Source organism: Papio anubis, chromosome 12 (genome assembly GCF_008728515.1).
Source record: "Papio anubis isolate 15944 chromosome 12, Panubis1.0, whole genome shotgun sequence".
Lineage (NCBI taxonomy): Eukaryota > Metazoa > Chordata > Mammalia > Primates > Cercopithecidae > Papio > Papio anubis.
The window spans coordinates 42,374,054-42,398,349 of NC_044987.1; positions in this window are offsets into that span (position 1 = coordinate 42,374,054).

Genomic DNA, 24,296 nt, shown 5'->3' on the forward strand with positions numbered 1-24,296 from the left:
ACTGTATGACTAAATATCTGATTAAATCTTATCTATGGGAAGGGAGATTAGAGCTAGGATAAAGCTGTAATTAGTAAAGAGGTAGCAATCACTCACTTCAGTCAAGAGAGAGGGGAGTTTGGTATTTCATTGCTGCTCAGTGGCCTTGGTTTTGTCTGTTCTTAGACAAAATTATGAAGTGGCTTTGCTGTCTTACTTTATCATGACCTCACAGTAACCTTGTCTGATGTTGGTATTCTGTGTTTTTTTTTATGCCCAAGAGGAGAATAACATGATGTGGCTACGAGTGCCAGACCAGCTTCCAAAGGTCAAGGGCTGCTCTTTTGCATTCTCTCTCTCTCTCTGTCTCTCTCTCATCTATCTATCTATCTATCTATCCATCCATCCATCCTTGTTCAATAATCACAGCAACCCTGATAAGCAATGCATTCTTCCATCACAGAAAGCATAGACTTTTAATAATGATCTTCTATCATTATATTTTTACTTCAGTGAGCCAGTTAGGATAGGAGGAAAACCTGCTGTCATGGTATTCTGCTGAGTGCTGAATAGTGATTTCTATGAAGGAGCGGTTTAAGGGAATCTAAATTGCATCTTGAAGATAGCCACCTAATGCACCCATACTTAGATCTGAATGGGCTGAACAATTTAGGCAGTGTAATCAGTGGAACTCTAGAGAAGGAGTTACACCAGCCTGTGCTTCCTACCTTTCTGGGAAGAGGAGAATGCCTGGGAACAGGAAGAAAGATGCAGTCACTTTGGCCATGATGGAGAAAGTAGAAGAAGGTAAAGATGGCATGAAAAAAATGGAGTAAGGGAGAGGAGCGCAGGAGGCATGTAATAAGAAAGGAGGAAGCAGTCTCTGGCAGTTTTCTTATTCCCTTAGGGTTTATGAGAGTGTAGAGTCCCCACAGGGCAGAAACCGGAAAACATGATGGCCAGGACATTCCTAGTATTCTGTTATCGCTTTGGCCCATGGAGGTGTTTGCCCAAAAGAGGCTGACTGCTGTGCTCTTATTCGGGGCTCTTCTTCCTAGAAACATGGGCATGTCTACATCCTTGGGGCACAGAGAGGAAACAGTGTAGATGCAGGATTAATAAAAACCCCCAAGTCCCACTGAAGGCTAGCAGTGAGAAGGACAACAATACCACATTCATAATGTCTGCATTCAGCCTTGATCTAAAAAACAACAAAAAGTAAATTATCTCTTTTCTTTTCAATCATTTGAACTTCCAGTCTATCAAATTCGATAACATGGAAAGTCAAAACAGGAAGAAACAACCAGAATTTTAATTAAATTGAAATAAGTGACCCAGAGCATATGGTGATAATAACTTTGGGTTTATTTTATTTTCTGTCTGTCATTTCTTCATTCATCACCTATTTATTGAGAGGCTACTGTGTTTCAGGCATGGTGCCAGGTATGACACAATGATTAATGAGCCAGTCAGGATCTCTGCTGGCTGCAAAGTGGGCCCCAGGCACTAGGTCATACCGTTGATTCAAAGACAAGAAGCCTCAGAAATCTTAAATGTATTCTGAGAGCACACATAAATTTGAGTTTTAATGTGTTAGATTTCCACAAATCAGGCTGCTCTCTGGTAGCCAGTTTATCTACTTGGAAGAAAAGTAATTTAAATTTTGAGTTGCTGTGTTTCCACACTGGGTCATTTATGCCTCTTGCTTCTTCAGGAAGCAGACAGAAGCCTGGCTCTCTATGTCTTACCTAAGATTCCTGCATGATCAGATAGACTGGATTCGCGTGTTCTCATCTTTCCTGCCTTTGCACTCTCTCTTTGTTTCTTTCTTTTCTTTTCTTTTCTCTTTTGTCTTTTCTTTTCTTTTCTTTTCCTTCCCTCCCTCCCTCCCTTCTTTCCTTCCTTCCTTCCTTCCTTCCTTCCTTCCTTCCTCTCTCTCTCTCTCTCTCTCTCTCTCTCTCTCTTTCTCTTTCTTTTGGAGCAGAAATCTCAGTTGCGTCAATGCATGGTCACATGCCTAGTGAAGTGCAGCTGCTCAATATATGAAAATAGGGTATTGTTTAAGTGAAGCAACCTCTGTCTCCAGGTGAATAGGACTTCCTACATGCTGTACATAGGTGTTCACTCTCTTCTTCTTTTTGAACTCTCCTCAAGGGAGGATGGATTAACTGACAGGTCCCAAGCTTTCCCACCTGAATTGAGTCTTCTAAATGGCCACAGAAAGAAATTCCTTCAAGCCTCCAGAAATGGCCAATAAGTTCAGTCACAAAAGAGTATTCAAGGATTTTGTTTCCCAATCTAAAGAAAGTACAGGGAAAAAAAATCTCTCTGATACTATCATTCTTTTAGCTTTAATTTCTCATTAGAGAGATATTTCAAAAAGTCTGAAGAAAGCTTTCAATAGCCTGACATTTTGTGAATACAAGCTATTGTACTACTAAAGTGTCCGTTCATATCAGAAAACACAAGGTATAGGTACGTTTGTCCTGTTGATCCACTTTAGATATCTCTTTGTTGTCTCTAAGCAACCTTTCATCACAGACATTTTACCTCCCCCTTTTCAGGTGAGTTGCAGAGCAGCTAGGCTTAAAGCGTAGCCCATTTTCTGATAAAAATGAATGATCTGGCTCAGTTTTAATTTGTTGTCCTTTCTCAATTGACAGTTTACCTATTGGTTTGTTATATGGGAAATGGTGAAGGATGCTACCTCCTAAAATTGGACTGTCAGGTTTCTGGGAATAAACTACACCCCCAGTAAAAACAAACAAACAAACAAACAAACAAAACAAAAATGAAATGTTCACCTCAACAAAAAGAAACAGAGGAATAAGAACAACAGCAACAATCTCAATTTAAAAATATTTAAACCATGTATAAAAATGAATTTTTACTCTCCATCTCAGGCAAAAATCTTCATGAAACTATATTCAGTTACATGTAAATTTACATCTGCTTTAAGCTGTGGATATGCAAAGGTGTACAGAATGATATAATGGACACTGGAAACTCAGAAGGGAGGAAGGTGGGAGGCAGGTGAGGAGTGAAAAAACTACCTATTGGGTACAGTGTACACTACTCGGGTGATGGATGCCCTAAAATCCTAGACTTCACCACTATACAATTCATACATGTAACCAAAAACCACTTATAGCCCTAAAGCCACTGAAATAAAAACAATAAAAAATAAAAACAGTATCAAGATCTTCTTGTAATGTCTGAGATGGCAACTGAAATGTGTGTGGATAAAGTCATGGCTGCAAAAGTTAGGAAAGTCAGCAATTTATTAGCCATGCACACAAGTAAATTTGGTGGCTCAGTCTGTAGTTAACAAAGGAAGGGACTTCCTTCTATATTTGTTGTATTGGATCTTAATGGGTAGTCCAGTTGTCTTTTGATGAGAGGGAGAGAAAGATAAAAATGAGATACCATTGAATTGAATCGCCATTGGATACCACAGGGGACAGTGTGGTGTTCCTCTTGCCTGTTCTTATACCATCTGGTGTCCCATCTAATCAAAATTTCAAATACTTTGGCTTCATATCTGTTATATGTTATAAATGACCCAAGTAGAATGTGGACTGACCTCAAGAGAAGGATTCCATGAGATATGGGTCCGAGACTTTCTGACTAAGTATTTATTTGCTCCAAAATATCAAATTAGCTATCATTCTCAACTATTTCTTTAAAAATATTTAATGAGTCACTTTCATTATCTCTATCTTCTACATTAGATATTAAGCTCTCTGATTAATATCTAATTAGAGGTTGATCTACTAATTAGATATTAATCAAACTAATTAGCACATCCATCATCTCACATAGTTACTTTTTTGGTGTGGTGAGATCATTTAAGATGTAGTATGAGGGCTAATTTCAAGTATACAATACAGTGTTATTAATGATAGTTGACATGCTTTTCATTAGATCTTAAATTTGTATTTGTGATCTTACATCATATAGAAGTTAAGTCAAAATGGATCTTAAACGTAAAACCTAAAACAACAACACTCTTGGAATAAAACAGAGAAAGCCTCGTGACACTGGATTTGGCAATGATTCCTTTTTGATATGACATCAAAAGCAGAGGCAACCAAATAAAAAAATAGATAAATTGTATTATATCAAAATTTCTGTTTGTGTCTGAAGGGTTCTCTTTTATGTGTAATAGTGAACAATGAAACAGCTAGGGTTTGTGCCTTGCAAGAATGAATAGCTTTACTTAAAGATGTTTTTCTACGTTAATGGAGCGATGGAAAAATATATCTGAACGTGACTTGTTCTTGCAAGCCTTATAATTGGCTGAGAAAATGCTGTCTTAGCACTACAGGTTAGGTTTTCATTGCATGCTTAGTTTGCTTTGGTTGTAAACAGAAACCTTTTCTGCCTAACGTAAGCAAAGAAGTGATTTAGTGGAAGTGCATAAGTTGGCTCACAAAACTAAAGGAACATTGTCAGAATCACAGTCACTAGGTTCTGGAAACAGGGGAGTTCTTGGGAAATCCAGGTTGGAAGAGTTCATCACAGTTTCATCAGATAATACTACAGAATGAGTCAGCTCTAATCATCTTTTCACTTCCTTTGTCTTTGAACTCAGGGTCTTATTGGCCAATCTTGAATCATGATACCCTCAGCTTTCCCCTCAAGAAAGAAATAATAACTTTTTTATGGTCTGTCAAGACCACATGATGTTAAAGAGCCAATTCTATCAAAGGAAATAAGAAATGCTGTTTGAGAGAAAGGAAGCATGCTATGCAGCAAACAAACAAACTAAACCCAAGTACACATGCTGTGAATTTGCAATTAGCACCTATTCAACAGGGGGATCCTGAGGTCAAAGAATTAGATCCAGAAGGAACTGAAAAGGTAATAAACTATTGAAGTCATCATATCTGCACCTGAGTTATATTCCTATGTTAATCTCCGTGAGCCATACTCCAACACTTAAGGCTATTTGAAACTTGTTTCTCGTTACAGAACAGTTACTTAGTATTTAATTATTATTATTATTTATTATACTTTAAGTTCTGAAGTACATGTGCAGAATGTGCAGGTTTGTTACATAGGTACACATGTGCAATGGTGGTTTGCTGCACCCATCAACGTGTCATCTACATTAGGTATTTCTCTTAATGCTATCCCTCCCCTGGCCCTCTACCCCCTGACAGGCCCTAGTGTGTGATGTTTCCCTTCCTGTGTCCATGTGTTCTCATTGTTCAACTCCCACTTATGAGTGAGAATATGTGGTGTTTGGTTTTCTGTTCTTGTGTTAGTTTACTGAAAATGATGGTTTCCAGCTTCCTCCATGTCCCTGCAAAGGACATGAACTCATCCTTTTTTATGGCCGCATACTATTCCATGGTATATATGTGCCACATTTTCTTTATCCAATCTGTCATTGATGGGCATTTGGGTTGGTTTCAAGTCTTTGCTATTGTGAACAGTGCCACAATAAACATGTGTGTGCATGTGCCTTTATAGTAGAATGATTTATAATCCTTTGGGTATATACCCAGTAATGAGATTGGTGGGTCAAATGGTTTTTCTAGTTCTAGATCCTTAAGGAATTGCCACACTGTCTTCCACAATGGTTGAACTAAATTACACACCCAAGAGTGTAAAAGCACTCCTATTTCTCCACATCCTCTCCAGCATCTGAGGTTTCCTGACTTTTTAATGATCGCCATTCTAACTGGTATGAGATGGTTTCTCATTGTGGTTTTGATTTGCATTTCTCTGATGACCAGTGATGATGAGCTGTTTCTTATATGTTTGTTGGCTGCATAAATGTTTTCTTTTGAGAAGTGTCTGTTCCTATCCTTCACCCACTTTTTGATAGGGTTGTTTTTTCCTTGTAAATTTGTTTAAGTTGTTTGTAGATGCTGGATATTAGCCCTTTTGTCAGATGATAGATTGCAAAAATTTTCTCCCATTCTGTAGGTTGCCTGTTCACGCTGATGATAGTTTCCTTTGCTGTGCAGAAGCTCTTTAGTTTACTTAGATCCCATTTGTCAAATATGGCTTTTGTTGCCATTGCTTTTGGTGTTTTAGACATTAAGTCTTTGCCCATACCTATGTCCTGAATGGTATTGCTAAGTTTTTCTTTTAGGATTTTCATGGTTTTAGGTCTTATGTTTAAGTCTTTAATCCATCTTGAGTTAATTTTTACGTAAGGTGTAAGGAAGGGGTCCAGTTTCAGTTTTCTGCATATGGCAAGCCTGTTTTCCCAACACCATTTATTAAATAGGGACTGGCTTGTTTCAGGTTTATGACTGGTTTGTTAAACAGATGTGATGACTTCAAAGTGCGGATTAGGAATATGAAACTCTGGAACATAGTGTGATGATATGACACCTCTCTCTCTCTCTCTTCTTGGGCAAAATTCCTAACTATAAATTCTTATAGGAAAATGAATATGGTTTCCCAAATATTCTGTATCCCGATCAGTGTTCTACTGCTCTCTGACTTGTGCTTCAAATAGCATTAGGTAACAGCACAGCTTTTCAGGCTCTCCATACCCTACTGAATTATTATCCTATCAATACTTTTTTACCAGCCCATCTATGCTTATTAACAAAATCACACCAATCACTAACATATTCATGATATATTTTTCCAGATGTTTTCTCAATTAATGATCATCAACAATCTAGAAAAATGTGTATTTATCATTCCCATTTCGAAGATGAGGAAAACACAACTCTAATTGGTCACATCATTAACCAAAATCACAGAACAAGTCACATACATAATAAGTCCAGGTCTTCTGTTTCCAAATTCTAATGAGAAGCACTTGTGGTCACAGTAGTCTTTTCGACTGCTTTATGTTTACTTTTATTGTTATTATTATTGGAGTGCAGTGGTATTATCATAGTTCACTGCATCTTTAAACTCCTGGGCTCAACTGATCCTACTGCCTTAGATTCTCAAGTAGTTAGGACGACAGGTGTGTACCACCATGCCTGGCTAATTTATATATAGTAGAGGTGGGGTCTCACTGTGTTGCCCAGGCTTGTCTTGAACTCCTGGCCTTAAGAAAGAAATCCTTCCACCTCAGTCTCCCAAAGCCCTGAGATTACAGGTATGAGTCACTATGCCTGGCCTTATGATTACTTCAAAAAATTTTCAGTATTATTTAGTACAATACTGGATATAAAGATGTTTAATTAATTCAGAATGCAGAGATTTCTTCAATATACAAACTTCTTTTCCTTTGGATCTATATCCAACAATGAGATTGCTGGATCACATGGTATTTCTATTTTTAGTTTTTTCAAGAAATTTCCATACAGATTTCCATAATGGCTGCACTAATTTACATTCTTGCCTATAGCATACCAGAGTTCCCTTTTCTATGCATCCTTGCCAGCATTCATATTTAATGTAGCACTCTTCACAATTGCCAAAATATGTAATTAACTGAAAAGTCCATCATGGATAAAGAAAGTGTGGTATACAAAACGGAATACTATTCGATTATAAAAAGAATAAAATCCTGTCATTTGCATAAACATGGATGGAACTGGAAATCATTATGTTAAGTGAAAAAAGGTAGGCACAAAAAGACAAATATCACATGTTCTCACTTATACATGGGAGTTACGAAAGTGGATCTCATGGAGATAGACAGTAGAATAGTGATTACCAGGTCTGGGAAGGGTAGAGGGTAAATGTTGTATGAAGAAAATGAAGAGCATGGATGAGGAGAATCTAGTCAATGAGTATAAAAGCATGATTAGATAGAAGGAATAAGTTTCTTTATAATTTAAAGAAAAAGGTTTAATTAGCTTAATTGGCTCATAGTTCTGCAGTCTCTACTAGCATGGCACCAATATCTGCCTGGCTTCTGGCGAGGGCCTCAGGAAGCTTACAGTCATGGCAGAAGGTTGAACAGGAGCAGGAGCATCACATGGAGAGAGTGGGAGCAAGACAACAAAGAGGGAGTTCCCAGACTCTTAAACAACCATATCTTGCATGAACTGAGCAAGAACCCACTTACCACCGAGGGGATGGAGCTAACTCACTAGCGAGAGATCCACCCCCGATCCAATCATCTCCCACCAGGCCCCACTTCCAACATTGGGAATGACATTTCTTTTTTTATTATTTCTTTTTTATTTTTTAGACATAATTTTTTTTTAATTTTACTTTAAGTTCTAGGGTACATGTGCACAACGTGCAGGTTTGTTACATATGTATACATGTGCCATCTTGGTGTGCTGTACCTGTTAACTCATCATTTGCATTAGGTGTATCTCCTAATACTATCCCTCCCTGCACCCTCCACCCTCCAGCAGGCCCTGGTGTGTGATGTTCGCCACCCTGTGTCCATGTGTTCTCATTGTTCAATTCCCACCTATGAGTGAGAACAAGCAGTATTTGGTTTTCTGTCCTTGCAATAGTTTGCTCAGAATGATGGTTTCCAGCTTCATCCATGTTCCTATAAAGGACATGAACTCATCCTTTTTTATGGCTGCATAGTATTCCATAGTGTATATGTGCACATTTTCTTAATCAAGTCTATCATTGACGGACATTTGGGGTGCTTCCAAGTCTTTGCTATTGTGAATAGTACCACAATAAACATACGTGTGCGTGTGTCTTTATAGCAGCATGATATTGATATAGAATCCTTTGGGTATATGCCCAGTAATGGGATGGCTGGGTCAAATGGTATTTCTAGTTCTAGATCCTTGAGGAATCACCATGCTGTCTTCCACTATGGTTGAACTAGTTTACAGTCCCACCAACAGTGTAAAAGTGTTCCTATTTCTCCACATCCTTTGCAGCACCTGTTGTTTCCTGACTTTTTAATGACTGCCATTCTAACTGGTGTGAAATGGTATCTCATTGTGGTTTTGATTTGCATTTCTCTGCTTGCCAGTGATGATGAATATTTTTTCATGTGTCTGTTGGCTGCATAAATGTCTTCTTTTGAGAAATGTCTGTTCATACCTTTCACCCACTTTTTGATGGGGTTGTTTGATTCTTTATTGTAAATTTGTTTAAGTTCTTTGCAGATTCTGGATATTAGCCCTTTGTCAGATGGGTAGATTGCAAAAAATTTCCCCCATTCTCTAGGTTGCCTGTTCACTCTGATTATAGTTTCTTTTGATGTGCAGAAGCTGTTTAGTTTAATTAGATCCCATTTGTCAATTTTGGCTTTTGTTGCCATTGCTTTTGGTGTTTTAGTCATGAAGTCCTTGCCCATGCCTATGTCCTGAATGGTATTGCCTAGGTTTTCTTCTAGGGTTTTTATGGTTGTAGCTCTAACATTTAAGTCTTGAATCCATCTTGAATTGATTTTTGTAGAAGGTGTAAAGAAGGGGTCCATTTTCAGCTTTCTGCATAGGGCTAGCCAGTTTTCCCAGCACCATTTATTAAATAGGGAATTATTTCCCCATTTCTTGTTTTTGTCAGGTTTTTCAAAGATTAGATGGTTGTAGATGTGTGATATTATTTCTGAGGGCTCTATTCTGTTCCATTGGTCTATATCTCTGTTTTGGTAGCAGTACCGTGCTGTTTTGGTTACTGTAGCCTTGTAGTATAGTTTGAAGTCAGGTAGCGTGATGCCTCCAGCTTTGTTCTTTTTCTTAGGATTGTCTTGGGAATGTAGGCTCTTTTATGGCTCCATATGAACTTTAAAGTAGTTTTTCCAATTCTGTGAAGAAAGTAATTGGTAGCTTGATGGGGATGGCATTGAATCTATAAATTACCTTGGGCAGTATGGCCATTTTCACAATATTGATTCTTCCTATCCATGAGCATGGAATGTTCTTCCCTTTGTTTGTGTCCTCTTGTATTTCACTGAGCAGTGGTTTACAGTTCTCCTTGAAGAGGTCCTTCACATCCCTTGTAAGCTGGATTCCTAGGTATTTTATTCTCTTTGAAGCAATTGTGAATGGGAGTTCACTCATGATTTGGCTCTCTGTTTGTCTATTATTGGTGTATAGGAATGCTTGTGATTTTGCACATTGATTTTGTATCCTGAGACTTTGCTGAAGTTGCTAATCAGCTGAAGGAGATTTTGGGCTGAGATGATGGGGTTTTATAAATATACAATCATGTCATCTGCAAACAGGGACAATTTGACTTCTTCTTTTCCTAACTAAATAAGCTTTATTTCTTTCTCTTGCCTGATTGCCCTGACCAGAACTTCCAACACTATGTTGAATAGGAGTGGTGAGAGAGGGCATCTGTATCTTGTGCCAGTTTTCAAAGGGAATGCTTCCAATTTTTGCTCATTCAGTATGATATTGGCTGTGGGTTTGTCATAAATAGCTCTCATTATTTTGAGATACGTCCCATCAATATTGAATTTATTGAGAATTTTTAGCATGAAGCACTGTTGATTTTTGTCAAAGGCCTTTTCTGCATCTATTGAGATAATCATGTGGTTTTTGTCTTTGGTTCTGTTTATATGCTGGATTACATTTATTGATTTGTGTATGTTGAACCAGCCTTGCATCCCAGGAATGAAGCCCACTTGATCATGTTGGATAAGCTTTCTGATGTGCTGCTGGATTCAGTTTGCCAGTATTTTATTGAGGATTTTTGCATCGATGTTCATCAGGGATATTGCTCTAAAATTCTCTTTTTTTGTTGCGTCTCTGCCAGACTTTGGTATCAGGATGATGTTGGCCTCATAAAATGAGTTAGGGAGGATTCCCTCTTTTTCTATTGATTGGAATAGTTTCAGAAGGATTGAAACCAGCTCCTCTTTGCACTTGTGGTAGAATTCGGCTGTGAATCCATTTGATCATGAACTTTTTCTGTTTGGTAGGCTATTAATTATTGCCTCAATTTCAGAGCCTGTTATTGGCCTATTCAGGGATTCAACTACTTCCTGGTTTAGTCTTGGGAGGGTGTATGTGTCCAGGAATTTATCAATTTCTTCTAGATTTTCTAGTTTATTTGCATAGAGGTGTTTATAGTAGTATTCTTTGATGGTAGTTTGTATTTCTGTTGGATCAGTGGTGATATCCCCTTTATCATTTTTTATTGCGTCTATTTGATTCTTCTCTCTTTACTTATTTATTAGTCTTGCTAGCAGTCTATCAATTTTGTTGATCTTTTCAAAAAACCAGCTCCTGGATTCACTGATTTTTTGAAGGGTTTTTTTTTTTTTTTTGTCTGTCTCTATCTCCTTCAGTTCTGCTCTGATCTTAGTTATTTTTTGCCTTCTGCTTGCTTTTGAATGTGTTTTCTCTTGCTTCTCTAGTTCTTTTAATTTTGATGTTAAGGTGTCAATTTTAGATCTTTCCTGCTTTCTCTTGTGAGCATTTAGTGCTATAAATTTCCCCCTACACACTGCTTTAAATGTGTCTCAGAGATTCTGGTAGGTTGTATCTTTGTTCTCATTGGTTTCAAAGAACATCTTTATTTCTGCCTTCATTTTGTTATGTACCCAGAATCATTCAGGAGCAAGTTGTTAAGTTTCCATGTAGTTGAGCAGTTTTGAGTGAGTTTCTTAATCCTGAGTTCTAGTTTGATTGCCCTGTGGTCTGAGAGACAGGTTGTTATAATTTCTTTCTTTTACATTTACTGAGGAGTGCTTTACTTCCAACTATGTAGTCAATTTTGGAATAAGTGTGATGAGGTGCTATGAAGAATGTATATTCTGTTGTTTTGAGGTGGAGAGTTCTGTAGACATCTATTAGGTCCACTTGGTGCAGAACTGAGTTCAATTCCTGGATATCCTTGTTAACTTTCTGCCTTGTTGATCTCTCTAATGTTGATAGTGGGGTGTTAGAGTCTCCCATTATTATTGTGTGGGAGCCTAAGTCCCTTTGTAGGTTTCTCAGGACTTGCTTTATGAATCTGGGTGCTCCTGTATTGGGTGCATATGTATTTAGGATAGTTAGCTCTTCTTGTTGAATTGATCCCTTTACCATTATGTAATGGCCTTCTTTGTCTCTTTTGATCTTTGTTGGTTTAAAGTCTCTTTTATCAGAGACTAGGATTGCAACCCCTGCTTTTTTTTTTTTTTTTCCATTTGCTTGATAGATCTTTCTGCATCCCTTTATTTTGAGCCCATGTGTGTCTCTGCACTTGAGATGTGTCTCCTGACTACAGCACACTGATGGGTGTTGACTCTTTATCCAATTTGCCAGTCTGTGTCTTCTAATTAGAGCATTTAGCCCATTTACATTTAAGGTTAATATTGTTATGTGTGAATTTGATCCTGTCATTATGATGTTAGTTGGTTATTTTGCTCATTAGTTGACGTAGTTTCTTCCTAGTATCGATGGTCTTATTTGGCATGTTTTTGTAGTGGCTTGTACCAGTTGTTCCTTTCCATGTTTATTCAGTGCTTCCTTCAGGAGCTCTTGTAAGGTAGGCCTGGTGGTGACAAAATCTCTCAGCATTTGCTTTTCTGGAAAATATTTTATTTCTCCATCACTTATGAAGATTAGTTTGGCTGGATATGAAATTCTGGTTTGAAAATTCTTTTCTTTAAGAATGTTGAATATTGGCCCCCACTCTCTTCTGGCTTGTAGAGTTTCTGCTGAGAGATCTGCTGTTAGTCTGATGGGCTTCCCTTTGTGAGTAACCCAACCTTTCTCTTTGGCTGCCCTTAACATTTTTTCCTTTGTTTCAACTTTGGTGAATCTGACAATTATGTGTCTTGGAGTTGCTCTTCTAGAGGAGTATCTTTGTGGTGTTCTCTGCATTTCCTGAATTTGAATGTTGGCCTGCCTCGCTAGGTTGGGGAAGTTCTCCTGGATGATATCCTGCAGAGTGTTTTCCAACTTGGTTCCATTCTCCCCATCACTTTAAGGTACACCAATCAGATGTAGATTTAGTCTTTTTACATAGTCCCATATTTCTTGAAGGCTTTGTTTGTTTCTTTTTACTCGTTTTTTCTGAACTTCTCTTCTCACTTCATTTCATTCATTTGATCTTCAATCACTGATACCCTTTCTTCCATTTGATCAAATCTGCTACTGAAGCTTGTGCATGAATCACGTAGTTCTCGTGCCATGATTTTCTGCTCCATCAGATCATTTAAGGACTTCTCTATACTGTTTATTCTAGTTAGCCATTCGTCTACTCTTTTTTCTAGGTTTTTATCTTCTTTGCGATGAGTTCAAACATCGTCCTTTAGCTTGGAGAAGTTTGTTATTACTGATCGTCTGAAGCCTTCTTCTCTCGAGTCATCAAAGTCATTCTCTGTCCAACTTTGTTCCATTGCTGGCGAGGAGCTGCATTCCTTTGGAGAACAGGTACTTTGATTTTTAGAATTATCAGTTTTTCTGCTCTGGTTTCTCCCCATCTTTGTGGTTTTGTTTACCTTTGGTCTTTGATGATGGTGATGTACAGATAGGATTTTGGTATGGATGTTGTTTCTGTTTGTTAGTTTTCCTTCTAACAGTCAGGACCCTCAGCTCCAGGTCTGTTGGAGTTTGCTGGAGGTCTACTCCAGACCCTCTTTGACTGGGTATCACCAGCAGAGACTGCAGAACAGCAAATGTTGCTGCCTAATCCTTCCTCTGGAAGCTTCATCTCAGAGGGGCACCCAGCCTTATGAGGTGTCAGTTACCCCCCTACTGGGATATGCTCCCAGTTAGGCTGCTCAGGGGTCAGGGACCCACTTGAGGAGGCAGTCTGTCTGTTCTCAGATCTCAAACTCCGTGCTGGGAGAACCACTACTTTCTTCAAAGCTGTCAGACAGGGACGTTTAAATCTGCAGAAGTTTCTGCTGCCTTTCCTTCAGCTATGCACTGCCCCTAGTGGTGGAGTCTACAGAGGCAGGCAGGCCTCCTTGAGCTCTTGAGCTGCCCCGAGCTCCACCAAGTTAGAGCTTCCTGGCTGCTTTGTCTACCTACTCAAGTCTCAGCAATGGTGGGCGCCCCGCCCCTAGCCTAACTGCTGCCTTGCAGTTCCATCTCAGACTGCTGTCATAGCAGTGAGAGAGACTCCATGGGCATGGGACCCTCTGAGCCAGGTGCAGGATATAATCTCCTGGTGTGCCATTTGCTAAGGCCATTGGAAAAGCGCAGTATTGGGGTGTGAGTGTCCTGATTTTCCAGGAGCCCCAGGGCTTCCCTTTGCTTGGACAGGGAATTCCCCAACTCCTTGAGCTTCCTGGGTGAGGTGATGCCCCACCCTGCTCCGTGGGCTGCACCCACTTGTCTTGCCAGCCCCAGTGAGATGAACATGGTACCTCAGTTGGAAATGCAGAAATCACCCGTCTTTTGCATCCTTCATGCTGGGAGCCACAGACTGGAGCTGTTCCTATTCAGCCATCTTGGTGCCATAGGGGGATTACATTTCAACATGAGGTTTGAAGGAGACGACAAACATCTAAACTATATTAGTTTCTTAACAAAAAAAAATGTTCAGTCAAGTAACTGCAGGTTGCTTGACACCTAAAAATCATCAAAGCCTGGAAAAGAACTAGATTTATTCTGGTAGAAAAGAGATAGCCAAGAGTAATTTAATATAATTTTAGTATATTCTTAATGCTTACTCAGAGATTGATAACCTAAGATCAAAATAGTTTCATTGTATTCAGTCTCAGATAAATATTTATTTTAAAAATGTTATTTATTTATTTATTTATTCATTTATTTATTTATTGTTTTGAGATGGAGTCTTGCTCTGCCACCCAGGCTAGAATGCAGTGGCGCGATCTCAGCTCACTGCAAGCTCTGCCTCCTGGGTTCACGCCATTTGCCTGCCTCAGCCTCCTGAGTAGCTGGGACTACAGGTGCTCGCCACCATGCCTGGTTAATTTTTTTGTATTTTTAGTAGAGACGGGGTTTCACCATGTTTGCCAGGATGGTCTTGATCTCCTGACCTTGTGATCCGCCCGTCTTGGCCTCCCAAAGTGCTGGAATTACAGGTGTGAGCCACCGCACCTGGCTGAAAAAATGTTTTTAAAATAATGTGTAATCATCTTTTGTGAATATCTTTTTAACTTTTTTTTTTTTTTTTTTTTTTTTTTACTATTATGTATACTTTAAGTTCTGGGATACACGTGCAGAACATGCAGGTTTGTTACACAGGTATACATGTGCACTGGTGGTTTGCTGCACCTATCAACCTGTCATCTAGGTTCAACCCCCACTTTTGAGTGAGAACATGCAGTGTTTGGTTTTCTATTCCTGTGTTAGTTTGCTTGGAATTAGGGCTTCCAGCTTCATCCATGTCCCTGCAAAGGACATAAACTCATTCTTTTTTTATGGCTGCATAGTTTTGAAGGAATAAGTTTTAGTGTTCAATAAAACAGTAGGGTGACTATAGTTAACAATAATTCATTTATTGCGTATTTCATAAAGCTAGAAGAGAAGATTTGGAATACTCCCAACACAAAGAAATGATAACTGTTTGAGTAGATGGATATCCCTATTACCCTGATTTGATCATTGTACATTGTATTCATGTATGAAAATATCACATGTACCTCCAAAATATGTACAATTATTATGTATCAGTAAAAAATCTCAAAATTTAGACTGCAGGACAGGTTTTCTCCTCTTCCAGCATGTGTTTTCCCACTCTTAGTAGGTCTCTTTTTTCTTCACTCTTCTTATCTCTTGCTTGCTTTTAGTCAATTTTTCAATCCTAGATTATTTTCAATTTACTAACACACTTTAAGTACTGGAGGGTATAATGACATCTACATCGGTGTATCACTTTGTTATTTGTAAAGAACGTTTGCATATATGAGCTCATCTGTTTTCATCTAATTCTCTTAACAATCCTGTAAAGTATTGGTTATTATTTTCAGATTCCAGATGAGAACATGGAGATTCAGAAAACTTAAGTTTCTACTTTAACTTCATATAGCTAATGAGGCTTGGGACAAGTTGTGGGACAAAGATTTGAATCTAGATGCTTTTCAGACTCTACACTCAGTTCTTTTTTGATTGCTCACTTTGTCTCTCACCAGCCCATCAAAATGCAAGACACGATAGGCCAGAGACTGGTCTTAGCAGGGTCATTCACCAGTCCCCCCGGTGACTGTGATCCAGGCTATTTTCTCATTGGAAAATTATTAAACTGTATATCAGTAATAATGAATAGAAGAAAAATATTTTTTCCATGCCCAGAAGACAATAATACTGTTGCCTAGATGTTTCCTAAAATATAATATTTCTTAGCCTAATTTTATTTTGGAACAGTGTTTTATACCATCAAAATGTACAGTTTAACATTTTAACAGCACTTGATTTGATTCAGATTGGGTTTACTGAGGACTTTCTGAAAATGGAATGCCTATCTGAGAGTAAATGAGTTTTCCCACACTTGGAATTGTCAAACAACAGATGGATATCCACTTACTGATGTTGTAGAAAGGAGTCACATTTCCTGTATGAAGTTAGGTTTGATTAGACCAAAGGTTTCCTCAAACTATAAGATTTATTGGTTTTGTCTTTGACCAGTTACATGCAGATTAGAAAAAAATGATAAAGAAAATGAATATACTATAGGTAATGAAAAAGGTGTTTTAAAAAATGATTTGATTACCGGTAATCTATATGGAGCAGATATATCAGGATAAATAACAAGCATTTTGGCATGAAATGGACATTGCTCTAGTTATCTTGAGAGCTCTGTAGCCCTGGGAAATCACTTAACCTGAATGAGCCTCAGTTTCTCATCTGTAATTTAGAAATAATAACAATAATATGCCTTTCAGAGTTGTGTGAGTTAAAGATAGTTCCTGCAGAGATCGGATACCTGGCAAATATTAGGTGCTTGGTATGTGACCACCATAACTGTAAATGATAAATACAGGAACCATCCTGTTTATGTAGCTGGTTTTCTTAAGTGTTAACCCTTTCAGAAAATAGTTTTTCTTAATTTTTTTTTTTTTTTTTTCTGGAAACACAGCTACACAATGCTGGCCTCATGAGTATGTAACCTGTGCAGCTACATTGCTTACCATGCTCAGAAGAGCCTGATGCTTGGTTTGATACTCTGCTGTTGCCATCCTAAAACTTCTTAAACATTTTATTTTTGGTCTTGTGTTTTACAAATGAAGTGCAATGGGACAGCAGAACATGTGCATGAACAGAGGAGCTGTACACAATATGCACATCCACTGTTTCTGCCCCTTTTGTGCATAGTGTTTGCAATGTCCAATCAGCTCAGAATTCTGTGCACCCATGATGTGTGGAAGTTCAGTGAGACTCAAAGAGGGAACAAGTTAAGTGTTTCGCATCTATGACAAAAGAAGTAGGGGCACTGACAGCCCTGAGGAGCCACATTTTCCCTTCCAACCTGAAATTGCTTTGACAGTAGAAGGCAATGGTAGTCTTCTAAAGATACAAAACACCAAGAAACCCTATCACATCCTTTCTTACTCCTGTTATTTCCTATATTAGCCAACCTCTTCCACTGAAAACGATGACATAGAAAGAAAGGGAATGATGGGGAAACTCATAGTGCCTTTTCCATTCAGTTCTTCCTGACTTATCAGTAAGCTAAAGGTAGAGAGGATTGGCAGAATGTACATGTATCAAGAAGTGAAATAAAAATAGTTGAGTTTGTTTTGTGCAGTGTTTCCACTGTTCCGGTAAGAATAAAATATGCATACATATACAAGCCGCAAAAGCAAATTTTATAAATTTAGTCTTTCCACATATGAATTAAATACTCCTATTTACATTTAAAGTTGGCATTGCACAAAGATGAATGGCAAAATTCATCCTGATAATTTAAAATTCTATTTTTTTACTTAGGATGACGATATCAAATTTTAAAAAGCACTATGTCAAAAGAAAGTGAGAACCCAGAAGAACATATATTTAAGAAGAGTACATATTTTTCCTTCTTTTTGAATAAGAGTCCCACATATTTTCACTTTGAACTGGGTTCTACTAATTATATAATCAGGCACTGCAGCTAGAATACAATTTTCAACTTTGGGCTTATGGCTAGGTGTGGCTATGTGACCGAATTCCAGGTGATAGGATGTGAGAGGAAATGATGTGTTTCACTTCCAGATTCATAAAATTATTACATACTTGGAAATTTCCTTTCCACTAATGACTTATCAAAGTCTAGGGTAACCTAAGGAAGCATGATAAAGCCTCTTTGTGTCTGGGTTCCTTAATAGCTGCATAGTAAAGAGACTTCCAACCGATCTGGAAACCCTTTGGACTGTATATATAGTATAAATGAATAATAAATACATTTATTTGTATTTTAGCCCATGTACAATTCTGAGTCCATGTATTGGCTTATAGTAATCACCTGGCTTATAATGTTCTTGACTTTCTTTACACTGTCATACCATTTTGTTGCCTCTACCATGAAGTTGGTAAATATGACATAAAATCTTCTATTGTTATTTGACTTTTATATTTCTCTGCTCCTCAGTTAAAGTACCTTTGGACTAGAGACTATCTCTAGCGCCCTGATTATATTCCTTTGGCACTCACCATTCATGCTTGCTCCAAACCAACACCATGCTAGTCTACTAAAGTGATGACATCAAGTTAATCTGATACAATGAGTAGGAAGTGACAAGCAGTGTGAATTCCTAGGTAAATCACCAGAGTGTGGAAGATAAACCTTACAACGTTTTAGGAAACTGGTCATTGGTAAACTAGTCTATGGCAGGGCAGGACATCTTCTTCAAGAATAAGAATACATTTTTGTTCCTGTAACTTTGATCATTAAGAATCAGGTATTGAATCTTATAGCGTTTTTGGATTTTAAAAATAGCATATATTACACTTGAAAATACTGTTCCAACCTATTCAAAAAGTGACTCAGAAAACTGATAGTTTTGAGTCAGACCCAGAGCAAGAGATGACTTTACAACAGAGTAAGACTGTGATAAAAACAGCTCTGCTTTTGGACCATAAGGCCAAATGGATCCAATGGTGCTAAAAATATCTGCCTAGGATAAGAAAGTTGCATAGAACCTCTGGTAAGTGCTGGGTAGCAAGTCATAGCACAGACTCTCTAAGTTCTAGAGCAAGGACACACCTTCTGCAGTAAAAACTGGTCACTGTTCAAAGGGCAGTTCCTGTTGTGCTGTTGGTAGATACAGAGACTAATAGAGACCATGGTATATTAAGCAGCTTTGTAACTGCAGTTGCCCATCAAGAATGTTGTCAGACTCATCAAGTCATATGTAGTAATACATTATATGACAAAAATGGCATATCAGGGATCATACATGAGCAGGTCTGGAGACCATGGTAGTTTATATGAATAGGTATCCCAGAATCCCATGTTACTTACATCTGTTGCTCTGACACTCCTCCCTCAGTTCAGGCTTATGACCTGGTAGCAGATTCCATATGATCTGAGGAAAAGTCAAAAAGTTGAACCTTCCCTGTTTTCCCCATGGGACTTGGGAGCAAGGAGAACTAATGCAATGAATTGATGCTCTTGCTGCTTGCTGTGCCTTGAATTATAAAGTTCTTAGTCTATGATCCAGGAGTTTCATGTCTTCTGCCTGTATCCATGAAACCAAAACAGCAGCATCAGATCAAGTATCAGACTCAACATATATATAATATGACCATGTATCATGTATGTATATATGTGTAATGAATATTTATATCTTTGTGTATATAAACAAACAGACATGGTTATCACTGATAGTGTCGTAAGTGATAACTTCCTTTGTTTTAGGCTTATTTTCTATATATGGGCAGTTAAAATATATTACTTGCAATGAGAAATAAAGCAATATATGTACTTTTTTTTTTTTTTTTTTTTTTTTGAGACGGACTCTCGCTCTGTCGCCCAGGCTGGAGTGCAGTGGCATGATCTCGGCTCACTGCAAGCTCCACCTCCTGGGTTCACGCCATTCTCCTGCCTCAGCCTCCCAAGTAGCTGGGACTACAGGCACGTGCCACCACGCCCCGCTAATTTTTTTGTATTTTTTTTTTTAGTAGAGACGGGCTTTCACCGTGTTAGCCAGGATGGTCTCGATCTCCTGACCTCATGATCTGCCTGCCTCGGCCTCCCAAAGTGCTGTGATTACAGGCCTGAGCCACTGCGCCCGGCCAATATATGTACTTTTAAATCTAAAACAAAAATAAAAACCTAACAGAATTCTTGGGCCTGGTTCATCAATAGGTTAATTTAATATGTTAGTGTGAGCTGAAAATACAATGTTCTGCCTGACAACCCCGCTCAGGGCTGAAGGACAATGGTGAAAGGGAATCCTAGTAAGTAGAACTTGGAAGAGCTACTTCGGCATCAACTTTCAGTGGAGAGTTGTCAGATGTAAGGGTAATGGTATACTGATTCCTGAGCAGTGCCAAATGACTTGACTGGGTGCTCAGGAGCCTGAAGGAGGAACAGTGTAAGATAAGAGTCGAGGAAGTCCAGAGAAGAGGCATGTGGATGGACCTATAGGAGTGGGCACAAAATATGTGACTCTTTGTGTATCATGACAATACCTGTCAGAGAGATTTTGGCATCAGACTCAAACAGGGCCCTCAATGATCCCTGTCCCCTGTTATCCATGTCCTCTGTGATCCCTCTACTTTGATTATGGGCTGGCCTAGCTACTATGTCTAGTTGATATATTGTGACAAAAGTAATGCAATGTTATTTCTAGACTATGTTACATAAGATAGTTACTTTTGTCTTATTTCTCTCTTTCTTGCTGGCTTTGATGAAGCAAACCACCATAGTGGGGAGGCCCGTATGTCAAGGGCCAGTAAGGAGCCAATATCCAGCAAGGAACTGAGATACTTAGTCTAACAACCTGCAAGGAACTGAGTCCTGCCAACAACTACCTCAGCTTGGAAGCAGATACAGATGTGATTCCAACCCTGGCAGACACCTTGTTGCATCTTTGTGAGATACCTTAAGTAGAAGACCCAGATAGGAGTGCTCAGACACCTAACCCACAGAAACAATGGGATAATAAATGTGTACTCTTTTTAAATTGCTAAGTTTTGGGATAAGTTTTTATATAGCAATAGACAACTAATACTGAAGGCATATATCACAAAAGCAGCATTAAAAAGCCTGATGGAGGCCGGGTGCGGTGGCTCGCACCTGTAATCCCAGCACTTTGGGAGGGCGAGGCAGGCGGATCACGATGTCAGGAGATCGAGACCATCCTGGCTAACACGGTGAAACCCTGTCTCTACTAAAAATACAAAAAATTAGCCGGGTGTTGTGGCGGGCGCCTGTGATCCCAGCTACTAGGGAGGCTGAGGCAGGAGAATGACGTGAACCCGGGAGGCGGAGCTTGCAGTGAGCTGAGATTGCACCACTGCCCTCCAGCCTGGGCGACAGAGCTAGATTCCGTCTCAAAAAAAAAAAAGCCTGATGGATAGGATGACTCATCGGGTAATGCCAGACAGTTTCTGTCCTCAGCTACTCCAGAATTGCACAATGGGTCAATGACAGAGTAGTCAGAGTGGCATGGATAGTGAATATCAACAAACTCAACAGTATAGGATCTCACTCACCAAGGTTGATCTAACTTCTGCTGGTGCTGAATATCTAATCCGTCAAAGCAGAGGCAATGCTGAGCCTTCAATATGGTATCATTCATAAACCAGACCAAATCGCTACTTGAGCCATCTGAGCTAGGAATGCTAAATTACATACCCATGCCTGCATCCAAAACTTTTAAGTGAAAATCTATGAGCAATTTCTATAAAATTTAGTTAATAGTAAGACTAATTATTAAGTATTCTTCCTACTTATTATATTCATCCTTTGTTCCCCGTAACTTTGCTATTAAAATGTTTTGTCCTTTTAACTTTTACTGACAGACAGGCTGTATAATTGGAATTACTTTCCCAAAGGCATCAAGAATTGATATTCCTCTAATTTAATTAAGCAACTATGAAAACCCAGCAGCTCTAATTAAAGAGGAATACAACTATTTTGAAAGAAAGAACCTAGGGTAACGGATATAATGTGTTTTTGTTAAATTTGTACAGAACTTTCTGAAATGTTAGGCTATTGATTTATTCTGCTCAGTATAGAGCAATACTTTGTTCTTTTGTGGCCATTACCTTAAGCAAAACCCTTTTGAAGCCAGCTAGATGTGGAGGTATTATTTCTAATTCCGAGGCTGAAGAATTTAACTTTCAAAGCCCCATGTTAGAGGCCAAAGGCTATCTATGCAATTCTACAGCTGAAAATAGATGATAGGAGTCTGATTTCTGTCTGCATCTATCAGTCACATTGCTTTCATCCTCAATTTATTCACCACGAATTCCCATTGACCTAGGCACTGTACAAAACATACATCAAAATGGGGCCCTGCTCTCAAGGACCCACTTGGCAGCATGTAGAATCTATATCAAATGAATTGCAAGGATGATTTTCCATATTATCTGGGTCCTTGGGCTGTGTTTCTCATTTTTATTTCTTTGTGCTTTATAACAAGGAAAATAGCAGCTTCAAATACTTTGAGAAACAAAGTATTAAAAATTATTTTTAAAAAGCCAACAATAATCGGCCTGGAACAAAGTCAGTTCACCACTTGTTCATTTAATAATAACTAATTCCTATTATTCACAAATCACTATGTTAGAGATAAATAAAACATGAAATCTTCTCTCACAGAAATTTTAGACAAGTCAACAACCTAATACAATAGGAGAGATAATGAGGTAAACTTTGCAAGATAGTTCCTATCCAGAAGCTCTGGAAAGACAGATAAATAAAGAAGAGATAAACTACAGAGAACCATAGAACATGAAAACGAAAATGGAGCTATAGAGTATCTCTGTGGTGCCCATAGTTTCACTGATAGTGAGATGTTTCATTATCACATTTTTTGTTTGCCTGGGCTCACGTTTAGAAAAAATTTTGCCTACTAAGCAAAATAATTTATAAATGAGTAGTCAATGCAATATCATTGTTTGTCTGGCAATTGGAAGTATGTTTGGGCAAAGCTTGTTTTTAGAATGGGAAAATGTTGGGAGGCCAGGGAGGAAATGTGAACATAGAAGATGGTGAAGTCATGAGAGAGAGAGATTAGGAGAAAGGATAATTAAGGAGGTAAGGCCCCACAGCAAATGAGAGAGACTTTTAACAATGGTAGAGGTGGGGTTGGACCATAAAGACCCCTGATAGTTTTTTGTTTGTTGAAAGATAAGATGGTGGAGAGAGGGAAACATGTTGTCAGGGTGAAGTGGGGAGGTAGGGGGATGCAAGTAAGGGAGGGTGTTCCTGCAGAGCAGGGAGAGGGAAGCTGAGGACTCAAACAAAATGGACAAGGTTTAGGATTGGTTTATAGCACAGTACAAGTACATTTAAGGAAAAGAAAAGGGACTAGTGGGCATCATTAAAATTCCAGAAGATATGGGATATTATTCTGAAGCCAGTCAACTGAACGGGTTGATTTTTGCCAGCAGCCTTAAGCATTCTGGGAGGAAGAATGGAAGATCAACTGAATAAGGACTAGGAAAGCTGTGGTTCCTGAATGCTAAGGGCATAAGAAAACCTGAGGTGAAGCTGAAAATATGATGGAAATATAGAGTCTTGGGGTCCAGACAAGTTCTGGAGAAGCAGTGTGAGAATGCAGTTGATAGATTGGAATAACAAGAAATTGAAGAAGAATAGGAATTCACTATGGTGGCAAAGATTAGGTTCTGAGAGTGGGAGCAGTAGGATAACAAGATTCTGGGGCTACATTCAGCAGGCATTTGCTGTCTGGTAGGGACATGTGTGGTTGCTGCATGATGGGGAGGAGGTCTCAGAAATTCAGCAAATTCATGAATTGTGAGACTAGAATGCATCAGGAGGATCACTTATACAGACTTGAAGTAGCTTAGAGGGCTGGCAAGATAAAGAAACAAACAGGTATCTTTCTACAGCATAGCGATCTGGTAGAAAAACTCTTAAGCCAGGGTCAGACAAACTTGGTGTTGGTCCTGATTCTACCAAAGATCAGGGTCTCCTCCCTCCCCATTTTTTAAAGAAAACATTTCAGTTTAGAATAGTTTTAAACTTTCAGTAAAGCTGAAAAGATAGTATAGAGTTCCCATAGATGCCACATCAAATTTTCCCCACTATTAACATCTAACATTAGTATAATACATTTGTTATAATGAATGGATGAATCAGTTTCAGTACATTATTATGAACTGAAGTTCATACTTTCTTCATATTCCCTTACTTTGCACATTATGTCATTTTTCTGCTCTAGTACCATATCAAAATCCTGCATTACATTTGCTCATCATGGCTCCTTAAGCTCCTCTTGGCTGTGACAGTTTCTCTGACTTTTCTTGTTTTTGATGACCCTGATGATTTTAAAGATGACTTGTCAGATATTTTGTAAAATGTCCATCTATTGTGATGTGTCTGATTCTTTTTCATTATTAAACTAGGAATACAGGATTTTGTGAGGAAGATCACAGAAA